The 13,830-nt window shown below is 34.6% G+C and overlaps 1 protein-coding gene across 4 annotated transcripts in view; it reads right to left on the bottom strand.

The window, feature by feature from the left end:
• LOC110446997 (high-affinity choline transporter 1-like) overlaps positions 1-13,830 on the bottom strand; it is a 52,437-nt gene that overhangs the window by 20,591 nt on the left and 18,016 nt on the right. The window contains exon 3 of one of the 4 annotated variants that reach the window (XM_021492367.1): positions 1,375-1,431. The exons of the other annotated variants lie outside the window; for them this stretch is intronic. The gene's annotated coding sequence lies outside the window, so the exon portion shown is untranslated. The remainder of the gene's footprint in view (positions 1-1,374; positions 1,432-13,830) is intronic. 4 annotated transcript variants of the gene reach the window in all.

Here is a 13,830-nt window from a genome sequence, read left to right as displayed (position 1 = left end):
AGAAAAAAAGGTAAAAGTAGTGAAAATGTCCTGGTATACACTAGTCATACATTGTATGCAATATATTTGGGCGGGCAAATTCACATGACAAATGTGCTAAACATTACATTAAAAAATATGCGTATATTAAACAATGGAAAGTTTGGTTGTTTTTACATGCATTAAAGAGACTATCAACAAACGTTTTGCTCTTTTTTCTTGTTACCTGATATGGAAAATTAAATAACAGATGTTCTTTAATGATTATTTTATAAATTACCTTGAACATCAATTGCTCAAATTGTCAAAGAAAAGGGAATCTGATTCCATTAAGACAAATTCTGCAAACTAAATATTTTTGACCGATATATTATTTCGTGTTGCATTTTTGTTAGAATATCAAATGAGGTTGATTTGATTCTCAAAATGATAGCAAACTGTTGATCGTATATAAATACGATCACAGTTTCATTCGTTTCCTTCGTGACACGCATAAAATGTACAGGTGTTCACACTGAATAACCTTGTTACAATTATCCCATAAGATCATTCCACACAATGGTTAACATATAGGTAAATCAAACCACATTACATATATTTGTCCCATTTAAAATTGCATGTACATGCATAGATATCATCACTCGAGTGAAAAAAGTTGTAATAAGTTACATCCCCTTACCTGTTGTATCATTTTACCATCACATATTATCATTCAATATATATGCACAAGCAAATTATACCCCTTCTCAATAAAACTTTGCTTGGGGTAGACAGACAAGTAATAGCTAGCATAAACTATGCCAACAGAGGTTGTATGCATGCATATAGAGTCCTCATTTGATTTTTTTCTGAAGATAAAATGAAGTTATACCTACATATCTTTTCAATTTAAGATACATTTTTGATGAACTGATATTTTTGCAGTTATATTTAGGATATGTTATAAACAGTTAGTTAAGAACTTAATATTTGTTTTTAGATTGACTCAATATAAGTAAGACGTAAGTGTTAAACATTAAACTAGTAGGCAAGAAAAGATATCCACTCACTGGTGACGCTTGTGGATGTTGTGATTGAAATACTCCTTGAAATGTTAAACATGTCTAAGCGGCTTTAAAATGCACCTATCACAGATTTGGTTATATTTATAGAAACCAACAGTAGAATTATTGCATGATATTATATATCTTTAAGGGTTTTTTTCATGTTAACAAATTGAGTTTGTCATCAATGAAGGATAACCATACACATGTATATCTCACCTATACCTACATGTTACAGAATATTTAGGTTGCTGCTTTATGTAAGATGAAAAAGAAAAATGATTTGTCCACTATTTAGTTATTTGAATTTTGAAATTTAGACATTATTAAATATGAACTGATTGTTACTTACTAATTTTGGTCTGCACCACTCTTACTCAACATGTACAAATCTGCTGGTACCAGTCACCTCAATGAGAATAATAGTTCCACATGTCAATCTGTCATAATTACCAAGAGACTGACTTTGGGTCAGACCTTTATATGGCCGTTTCCTTGACAACCCCCATCTGTCCTGTCCCACGGGTGATCACTCGTTAGTGAAGGTATTCTGTACCCTACCAATAGACCCTTAGTCTTCGGACACAGATAATGGCAAAGTCTTATGTTGAGTGGATCCTGTGTCATTTTGGCATTGTCTTTTGTACATTTTGCTTTTCATTAGGCCAAATGACCATACCCCAGATTTGTGTGCCTCTTAAGTTTTTATTGGCATATAGGCAATGTTATAGTAAGAACTCCGGCTCTTTATAAGCATAGTAAAAATATTTTTCAAAATACAAAAAAATTGCCTACCAACCTGTACCCTATTTTTCTGAGGATGATAGAAAGTAATTTCTAGATGCAACAATTGTAATTTCCTGCCCAATGTTTTCTCTAAAATTAAAACAAGCTTAGTGGTATTGGCAACTTTACTGATAACTTCCAGATGAACAAAATCGTTTTAATTAAAATTTGAAAATTAAAATCAGTTATTACGTTGATGTGTCATTTCTGTTACTGTATAACAATTAATTATTACGCACTCTTTCAAAAATACCAAGTCAGAGGACGGCTGCACTCTATATTAGGGTTCTAGTGGTCAATACTATTTCTATGGTGTCATTGTAACACCTCCACCTATTTAGTAAGTCTTACTTGATATATATTTAGCGCCAACTATCCTTTTTAAAGTTTTGTACTTTCTTCACTTTGGAAAAAATTATTAGAGCTTTATTCCCCCCTAAACAAATACATATAGCTAATGTGATTCATGACATATATGTCCAGGATCCCAATGTCGTTATGACCTTGTAAGTGGTGAAAAAAACAAAGTCAAATTCCTTCAATATCATAACGTAAAGAAATAATTTAATTAATTATATATGTAACAGATTTTTTTTTACTGATTTATGACAATATAATTTAAGAACTGACAATATTTCATGTAAGTGAAAAGATATGGGGTCACCTGCCTGATCATGCAGGTTTTTTCCAGTTTCCTCCCACACTAAGACCCCGCACGCTAACATCCAGGGCCAACAAGAGTGAATAATATTAGTTAAAAAAACTTGTTTATATACAGGGTATATTCAAAATAAAGCACAATATATAAACTAATGGTTTCAAGCTAATTCCTGATCTTAATAGGTTTAAACAACTTTTCTCATTAGAAAATTGCATTAACAAATTGTATTGATAGTGTTCCAAAAGTTTGTGTCCAAATATAATGTTAGAACAACTTACGCTATTAGATTTTGGCCTCTGACTATTCATCAAAATGGAGAATATTGATCAAATTCTAAAAATTGAAATATTCAATTAGTTAAACAGATTTACAAGCCTGTAATATTTGATTAAAATAATGGCATTTTGTGATAATTACAAATCATATTTACAGGTTAACTTCTGACATTGCCGGTTTGCAAACACAATACAGAGATATATTGTTCATGTTATATCTTTAAGAGGATAACACAAAGGCAATTAAGACTTCTCGTTTTGCTGCTTCACATTTACTGGTAAAACACTCCAAGATGTCAAGATGGTTGTCACAGTGACAATCCTTATTTCCGCCACTGCTATTAGTAGAGGTGTTTGTATGTGGGGCTGAGTGCTCTCAAATCTACTCAGGATTCGCCGGCAATGGCTTCAGTCAATGCAGATAATGGATGACGGGAGAGGCGAAGCAGGCAGTCTGCCATTGCGCAATGTTAACCCTCCTGTTTCTATTCACACATTAAGCAGGATTCAAAGGAGTCTTAATTTGCTTCAAACTCCAGGAGTTCTGGAGATGTCGTGACAATTGCTAAATGTCAAAGACATTCTCTGGAACGAAAAACCATTGTCTACACCGGGGGTACCCAAGTAAATGCTGAAGATGCTAGAATTGTAAAGACGTCTTGGATATTTGTACAAAATCATGCATAAACATGTGGTTCATATGCTTTCTTGTGAATTACAATACACTGAACATTATCCATGCGATGGAACATATTAATTCATATATATTACTTGCAAATTCAATTTTACACAAGACATATCATTATCTTGAAAGTTTTAGAATTGCAAATAATTCTTAATTAAATTTCTTTCAAAACAAACTGTTGTAATTCCCATATATGACCTGCTGCATATTAAACCTTTCTAATCATAAGCATCTGAATGACAGTGCTGCTTAATGAGCAAAGAATGACACAAATCTCGCCACTGAACCGTCCTCCATCAGCCCTGAACAATCCTTATATGGAAGCATGAAGCCATCAATACCAGCCAATCACCCCCTAATGAAAATAAAACAACACTTTCCCGGACATACAGATGTATCAACTGATTAATAAACTACAATATATGTACCTAGTGATATTCCCTGCCCGTCAACTTGGTGCTATTAATACCGACAAATTACGATAAATCTGATTTTATTCACGACTTATTTTGTAAGCATGTATAACTTCTCTGGTAGAAACCATGGAAATATCACCAATTAAAATTACAGGGGATCGAAGCAATGCGAAAGCCTTGCATCTGTCCATTTTTTATTTATAAATAAAAAAAATATATATTATAAATAAATTGATAAAAATTATAAACATTTTGCCAATCTGAAGAGATTTTCACTTAACCAGATGACAAGATTTCATGTCATATTTATTCAAAAATATTTGACTTTTGACTTGGAAGTGAAGGTCACAGTGACAGTGCTACGTGTACAGCCTCACCGTACGTCCTTTTGGTGATACAGATTTACTTCAAGTTTCGTCAAGATATCTTTTATGGCTTAATTGTTACAGCCAATAGAAGATTATTTAAAAAGAAGAACCAGTACTAATTGATGTTTTCCTTGATTTGAATGGGCAGGACTAAAATTCAATTTTAATAACCACTAATAAGTCGGGCTAGTAGTTTCCCATTTCATTAGTCCATGTGTAAATTCCACTCACCCAATATCATTCATCATAAGTCATCTAAGCAATATCAAATTTTGACTGGGCAATTGGACTAGCAGTCCTTAAACCCACTACCTAATCCAGCTAGAGACTTCACTAGTCTCAGACAAGCGGCTACCCTTATTGTCTAGCCCTTATAGCAGACACAGTTAATACCATATATAACTGACTTGTTAACTACACATGTATAATGTTTCACTGCTAATCAAAATAATTCTTCATTTTGGTAAAGAAGGAAATCGTCCAGAACAAGGAATTCTTCCGAATGATCCACAAAAAAATCATAAACTCATTATAGGATTGGTATCTCTTACCAGTATCTAATCAAAACTGTTTAGAAGCCAGCCACTTTTTCCTTATCTTTTTATTTTTGGCTTTTGTTTTTTCAATGCAATTTCTCTCAGAAAAAAATCATGAAAAGATGAATACAAATGAAAAGAAAGATTTAAAATATGGAAATGTCAAAGAATTGATAGTTGTGTGGTCCTTTGTGGATCCATCACAATCTTTATCACATGTTTTTTTGCTGAAAAAATCTGCATAGTTTTGAATCCTTTAAATAATATTTGCAAGCATCAATAATTTGTCAATTTAAATTCTGATGAAGCTATTTAATCATTATCAATTTTGGACCGCAGCATCAAAGAACCAGTTCTGGAAATGGATCAGATTGGGCTAGTCCCCAGCAAGCAAGCAAGCAGGCAGGCAGACGAGGAGAGTCACAAGACAGTAGTGATCTTTTTTTAATGATAAACTTACATTATAACTGAGAGATAATTCCATCTCTGCATGTAGCATATAGTACATCAGTAGTTTGCATAAACCCTCCTCCCCTTCCTACTACAATACTACTATTGGAACTTTGAAATTCAAAGTCCCTTTAAGGGTAATCAATGCGTTAACTGGAATACCATATCAGCAAGACTTAAAGCCTGTCTGATGGACATCAGTACTTGGTTGACTGTCAATACTGTATATACGCTTAAGTGAAATCCGGATAGGACAGAAATTATTGTTTTCACAGAAAATTAAGACTCAAATGACTACAAAACTATTCAGGGAGTTTTATCAGCGAGAAATCTAGTCATATATGCATGACAATATTGTATGACCATGGATAAATAGGTTATTTGCTTTTACCAAATTGGAAACATTGGATGTGCATGTATATGACAATACATCATTATAAACGTATATGAAACTTTGGTATTATATCCCTTGTAACACCTCACCTGGACTACAACAATACACTCTTACAATTTCCTACATCTGATATCTTATCTTTCATTTTGCATTTTTTATTGCCAAAAACAAACTGCTTCCTTTGCCCAAAATTTTGTAATTTCCCAAAATAATAAAAATATCAGAAATATTCCCCATTTCTATATGCTACATAACTTGTCATGGAAAAGTACCAGTGTCTACCATCTAAAGACCCACCAGTACTACAAGGAGCTATAGCTTAAGTGACCCAGTCCTTCAGCCATCATGACCACTGTAGACAGAGACATCAGCTGGTCATATTATATGGAAACAAGTGTTAGAAAAGGTAGCAGCCACTTCATGTAATATCCTCCCACTGGTGTTTATTACCAGAACATCAAACATTAGCTGCTTTCAAGAATACTGGATAAAATCACCCTTTTTATTCTGCAATTTCTGTTTATATGACAGACTGTTGGTTTTTGATCCTGTCAATTAAAATTTCCTCACTTTATAGACAACTCTATGGACCATATATATAAGTGAGATTTCTGATACTGGGCCTGGAAAGCATGTTCATAGGAAATAAGTGATGAACACCAATTTAGATTATTGTACAATAGTCAAGTGAAACTAGTCCCCCCCCCCCAGTCAACTACACTTGAATTTTGATTTGATTTACCTTGTTTAGAGAGTACAATGTCATGTTAAGTAACTATACAGTGACATGTATACCTTGTTTAAATATTACAGTGTCGTGTTTGGTAATACAGTGACATATACAAATGTACATTGTTTAGAGAGTACAGTGCCGTGTTTGGTAACTACAATGACATGTACCTTGTTTAGAGAGTACAGTGTAATGTTTGGTAACTACAATGACATGTACCTAGAGAGTACAGTGTCATGTTTGGTAACGTAACAATCACATGGACCTAGAGAGTACAGTGTCATGTTTGGTAACTACAATCACATGTACCTAGAGAGTACATTATAACAGTGTTAATTTGTTTGTTTACTGTGACATTCCAGTGTATTAGTGAATCCTGATTGCATGTGACTGTTAACTTAGGGCTCTACCTTACAAGTCTGACATTTTCTTTAATTATATCTTTTTCCTGATTTGTCCTGTTTCCGACATGTACAATCTGTGTGCAAGTTCTTGTTAGGTCCCATTAAGGCATGCCACCGAGTCTAGTCATACTTCCCCCACAGAAATTAGAAAGTTCAATAGTGATCCTATCACCATTTTGTGTCAAATTCTTCAGATTGATTTACAGATATTATATAATGTCAGAACATCAAATGTCAAAACTTAACACCTGATGAGAAACCATATCTCTTTTTTATCTCTAATTTCAAAATGAGTACATGTATTTGTAAAACACTTGATTTTGATCTTTATACAAATGAATGATATTGTGATTCTGTCTGCTTTACATCTTAGTCTATTAACACCCATTATTAAAATCTTTTATTTAAACTAAAAAGTACAGGATTATGATCACTGTTAACCCTCAGGGGAACTTGGGAATATCCATCAACAATAAATTTGACCAAAGTACAGAGTTTATACGTTAAACAGAAGTGGGAGTTTGATATAAAGATAGTTTGATATATGTTGGTTTCCTGAGCTTTTAATGGCGAGAGATAGCGATAGTATATTATCCTGGGGAGTCTGTATACGGCGGTCCCGTGAAGGAATCCTACCAATAGAGGAGCAAAACAATGTTTGGAAAAATCAATGCTACTTCTGTGAAATGATGTGGCTGGCTCCACCAATCCTTGATCAGCTTCCGTATCAGTTCTGTATACAGATATTACACAAAACCTACAGGAATATTCCAAAATAGATAGATCACACTATACCTTTAGCAATGACAAAATATCCCAGTACAGAATAACACATGTGGGTGATTCTTTTATAGAATATGTTATACCCGCGGGCTGGTTAATTCATAATGAAATACTGGCACTCCTCGTCAAATCATCCAAATTCATTATTTATGCATGTCTGCCACAAAATCAGTCTAAATTATAAAATGTGAATGACATACTTTGTGAAAAGTATATTAAGACAATTTAGCTATAGTATATATACCTGATGTGCAAGTTTTTTTTATAATCTATGTTTTCATTAATATTACTTTTGTAAATGGAAAGAAATGTATCAAGATATTTCATCTATTAAAAGAAAAAGATATTTTAAACAGGATCTTTGGAAAGGGAAAAGGAAAAGAAAGTTTGTCAGATGTTAAAAAAGAAATATGTTAAAAATAATAATTGTACAGGTATCATTCTTCGATAACCAAGTGGCGCATTGGACCACTAAAACTCGCCTTTCACCCCCATCAAACGTGAAAATTTAAGGAATGGGGTCACCTGCCCGGCCACACACATGCTAACATCTGGGCCAAAAAGAGGGATTAATGTGCAATAACTTGTTTCATAATTGTTGTAAAAAGTATATATTATATTATTATTCTGGGGCTGTTTGTTCCTGTTTATTGCTTATAATTAATTATTGTGAATCTTGATCTGTTAACTTGTTAATTGATAAAATTTCCAGAAACGCAAGTGGACATAATTGTATTCATACCTACAAAATCATTGTTGTTTTGTAAACATGACTTAATAGCACTGTAAAATACATCATTTTACAAAAAAAAAAATTGGCCAGTAAGAGTCATTCCATCACTCTGTATTGTTTAATTACTTTGTTAAATAATTTTGTTTCAAGTGAGAGAATCACCATTTAAGATTTATATATATAACAGACCAATTATGATAGATCGCTATTCATTATTGGATTTTTAGTTGTACAAGGTCGAATTCATCTCTTTAAGAATCTAACATCCAGTTACTGTTGTTTTGTGGACATCAGGAGTTTTTATAGAACACACTGGTGTAATAGTAATACAAGTCACTTCATTTCCGTCATCATGACCCCGGGATTGATTTACGAGATATTGGGTAAGTAACCACACATGGCATGTAGAATGAGTGACTTAGGACCTCACCGGCAAACGTCTGAGAAATCAATCTCAGGCTGATTTGTACTACAAGTAGCGTTAATTATACATTGATTTTTATATTCAGGTCCACCATTATTGACGGTGAATTGTGTGACACAATCACTTCCGACAAGTTTTCAGAAATAAAGAAACAAATTGTTCTTTTTTTCAAAGCTTCTCATACAATGTATATATTACTTTAGTCAATTTTTCACACAAATTTGATTTTAGGCTTAATTGATTTAAAATTATTTCTGGGGGATTAAGTTAAAAATGAACATGACACATTTTTTATATAACAAAATAAAAAAATATTTAACACATTTCAATACTTCTGGACATTCCTAAAATGTCTACAAAGCAGGTGTAAATCGAAATACTGGGTGTGTCCTCAACAATTTAATGTACTTGAGGTGTTACCAAATGTTACTATACTGGAGGTGTGTTGTCAACAAATGTGACTATACTGGAGGGTGTGTCCTCAATGAATGTTTCTGTACTGGAGGGGGTGTTGTCAACAAATGTGACCATACTGGAGGTGTGTCCTCAATGTATGTTTCTGTACTGGAGGGTGTGTAGGCTTAATTGATTTAAAATTATTTCTGGGGGATTAAGTTAAAAATGAACATGACACATTTTTTATATAACAAAATAAAAAAATATTTAACACATTTCAATACTTCTGGACATTCCTAAAATGTCTACAAAGCAGGTGTAAATCGAAATACTGGGTGTGTCCTCAACAATTTAATGTACTTGAGGTGTTACCAAATGTTACTATACTGGAGGTGTGTTATCAACAAATGTGGCTATGCTGGAGGGTGTGTCCTCAATGAATGTTTCTGTATTGGAGGGTGTGTCCTCAACGCATGCTACTGTACTGGAGGTGTGTCGTCAACAAATGTGACTATACTGGAGGGTTTGTCCTCAATGAATGTTTCTGTATTGGAGGGTGTGGCCTCAACACATGCTACTGTACTGGAGGGGTGTCCTCAACAAATGTTACTGTACTGGAGGGGTGTTGTCAACAGATGTTACTGTACTGGAGGTGTGTTCTCAACAAATGTTTCTGTACTGGAGGGTGTGTAGGCTTAATTGATTTAAAATTATTTCTGGGGGATTAAGTTAAAAATGAACATGACACATTTTTTATATAACAAAATAAAAAAATATTTAACACATTTCAATACTTCTGGACATTCCTAAAATGTCTACAAAGCAGGTGTAAATCGAAATACTGGGTGTGTCCTCAACAATTTAATGTACTTGAGGTGTTACCAAATGTCACTATACTGGAGGTGTGTTGTCAACAAACGTTATTGTACTAGAGGTGTGTTGTTAACAAATGTTACTGTACTGGAGGTGAGTTGTCAACAAATGTGACTATACTGGAGGGTTTGTCCTCAATGAATGTTTCTGTACGGGAGGGTGTGTCCTCAACAAATGTTACTATACTGGAGGTGTGTCCTCAACACATGCTACTGGACTGGAGGTGTGTCCTCAACAAATGTTACTGTACTGGAGGGGTGTTGTCAACAGATGTTACTGTACTGGAGGTGTGTTGTTAACAAATGTTACTGTACTGGAGGGTGTGTCCTCAACAAATATTACTGTACTGGAGGGTGTGTTGGCAACAAATGTTACTGTACTGGAGGGTGTGTCCTCAACAAATATTACTGTACTGGAGGGTGTGTTGGCAACAAATGTTACTGTACTGGAGGTGGGTCCTCAACAAATGTTACTGTACTGGAGGTGAGTTGTCAACAAATGTGACTATACTGGAGGGTTTGTCCTCAATGAATGTTTCTGTATTGGAGGGTGTGTCCTCAACGCATGCTACTGTACTGGAGGTGTGGCCTCAACAAATTTTACTGTACTGGAGGTGTGTTGTTAACAAATGTTACTGTACTGGAGGGTGTGTTGTCAACAAATGAGACCATACTGGAGGTGTGTCCTCAATGAATGTTTCTGTACTGGAGGGTGTGTCCTCAACAAATGCTACTATACTGGAGGTGTGTCCTCAACACATGCTACTGTACTGGAGGTGTGTCCTCAACAAATGTTACTGTACTGGAGGGTGTGTCCTCAAAGAATGTTTCTGTACTGGAGGGTGTGTCCTCAACAAATGCTACTATACTGGAGGGGTGTCCTCAACACATGCTACTGTACTGGAGGTGTGTCGTCAACAAATGTTACTGTACTGGAGGTGTGTCGTCAACAAATGTTACTGTACTGGAGGAGTGCTGTCAACAAATGTTACTGTACTGGAGGTGTGTTCTCAACAAATGTTACTGTACTGGAGGTGTGTTCTCAACAAATGTTACTGTACTGGAGGTGGGTCCTCAACAAATGTTACTGTACTGGAGGGTGTGTTGTCAACAAATGTTACTATACTGGAGGTGTGTTGTCAACAAATATTACTGTACTGGAGGGTGTGTCCTCAAAGAATGTTTCTGTACTGGAGGGTGTGTTGTCAACAAATGCTTCTGTACTGGAGGGTGTGTCCTCAATGAATGTGACTATACTGGAGGGTGTGTCCTCAATGAATGCTACTATACTGGAGGGTGTGTTGTCAACAAATGTGACCATACTGGAGGTGTGTCCTCAACAAATGTTACTATACTTAAGGTATGTCCTCAACAAATGTTACTGTACTGGAGGTGTGTTGTCAACACATGTTACTGTACTGGAGGTGTGTTGTCAACAAATGTTATTGTACTAGAGGTGTGTTGTCAACAAATGTTACTGTACTGGAGGTGTGTTGTCAACACATCTTACTGTACTGGAGGTGTGTTGTCAACAAATGTTATTGTAATAGAGGTGTGTTGTCAACAAATGTTACTGTACTGGAGGGTGTGTTGTCAACAAATGTTACTATACTGGAGGTGTGTTGTCAACAAATGTTACTGTACTAGAGGCGTGTTGTCAACAAATGTTACTGTACTGGAGGTGTGTCCTCAACAAATGTTATTGTACTAGAGGTGTGTTGTCAACAAACGTTACTGTACTGGAGGTGTGTTGTCAACAAATGTTAATGTACTGGAGGTGTGTTGTCAACAAATGTTACTGTACTGGAGGTGTATTGTCAGCTAATGTTACTATACTGGAGGGTGTGTTGTCAACAAATGTTACTGTACTGGAGGTGTGTCCTCAATGAATGCATATACAGGGTGTGGTGAAAATGTCTTTTCACCTGTCTGTCAGTCTGTCAATATTTTCTTATTCTACTTATTGATAAACATTAAATGGGCCAAATTCTATTGTACTTTGTATACATCATGAATAAGATTATTCAAACACATGAAAATAGTGGAAATGAACCCTGAGGGTCCAACAAAAAGGACCAGAGATGTGTTAAATCTCCACAGCGACATTTCTCAATCTTTCTTTTAAAAAAGCTTTGTTTTTGGCATGTACAGTTTTGTGTCTAAGATCCTACTGCTACTAAACACTTAAAATATTGGATTTCAGAATTAAGCAAGATTCTGGTTTCCCTCGACTTGGCCATTTTTATCTTGATGTTATTTTTTTTCTCAGAAACACATGTTCTACCAGTTTTCTTTTGCTGAGACAATCTAACATTTTTTTTATAAAACACCATTTCAAATGCACTCTTGCAATATTTACTGCACTGTTGCATTGTCTCAAGATCGATACACAACTGGGTGGGGGTCAGATCAGTACAGGCTCCGCCCTCCTCTTACCTGATTGGCTAAGTTATTGGTTATCAAAACTACTGAGGGAGTTAGTCTGCATCCCAAGATGCTGTTGAGGGAGTTAAATGAACAATATTTTTATTTTTTTGACTAACATCTGATGGAGGACTATAACTCCCTGGAAAATGAAGTCAGGTAAAAAAAGGTGGAAAAAACCAATTTAACCGATTTATTTTATAAGGAGTAAACTGTGTCAGGTTATAAAACAAATCTAATTTCAAGGGCAATAACTCCGGAAAAAGGTTTTAATCACAAATTCTTTTCTTCCTGCAAATTTACATATGACGTACAGTGATAGGCTGTCAGGTTATAAAAAAAAGTCCAACAAACAGTTAAGGTGGAGTTGTACATATAAGGACCACAATACTCTGAAAAAAGTCGAATCACAAAGTCCCTTTTTCAACATATCTACATATGATGTACTTTTACTGTACCATGTTATGAATAAATTCCAACAAAAAATTTAGAAGTAGTTGTACTTAAAAGGTTAATGGACAGACAGACAGACAGGGTGATTTGTATATAATTCCCAAATATTGTTTGCAGTTGATATAATAAAGAAGAGATATATATGTACTTAACCAAGAAATTTAGGTAGCGTAAAATTGAAAAAATAGCAATTTATTTAGTTATTCCCACAAATGGATTTCACATCTCATCCAGTTCAGACAGTAAATAATGATTTATAGATTACAAGGAAACGACATTGATAAAATCTCTGTCCTCTTTAAATATTCCAGAAAACACTTTTTTTTTTATAGATCACATTTCCATAAGAAGGTAGGAAAGTCTCTTTAGATGATTTAAAAATATCTCTAACAGATCATAGATTGTTTTACCATAATATTAAAGGCCTTAATTGACACCCATGGAAGACTTCATGACGTCATCTTTAAAGAAAAACAATTAGGATATGTTTGTGACGCACAATATGATTAATTTAGGCTGCATGAGTGACAGTTTGAAATAGGTATCACAGTGATTGAATTACAGGTCCTGACATGCATGCTATGATATAATTGAAGTTTTTATTTGGCATTACTGCCCTCAACCATTAAAGAAATGCACAAGGACATCTTTTGTGTGACAGACAAATACAGGGTTAGAGACATATACAACAATGATATTCAAAGGGTCTGGTTTTCATGAACAAGAGATCCCAGAGGGATCTTGCATGGCGCCCACCTTTGTACCATCTTCATTAGTTCTTTTTCAGTTCGATCTTTTCTCTTCTTTCCTCTAATCTGTTTGATCGAGTCATGTTCAGTAAATGCACCTTGAGGTAACTTTTGATCTAAATTTAATACTGATGTGTATGAAAGCCAACCTTCAAAGTGAGTTTGTCATTTCACATATTTACTAGTACAGTACTTAAATTAAGTGAAAGAAATAGAATCGATCATTGCAATATGAGAAAGATCTGTTTAGTTCTCCTTTTAATCCATTT

This window comes from Mizuhopecten yessoensis, unplaced genomic scaffold (assembly GCF_002113885.1).
Source record: "Mizuhopecten yessoensis strain PY_sf001 unplaced genomic scaffold, ASM211388v2 scaffold3101, whole genome shotgun sequence".
NCBI classification, from domain to species: domain Eukaryota; kingdom Metazoa; phylum Mollusca; class Bivalvia; order Pectinida; family Pectinidae; genus Mizuhopecten; species Mizuhopecten yessoensis.
This window is presented reverse-complemented; position numbering and strand designations above follow the sequence as displayed.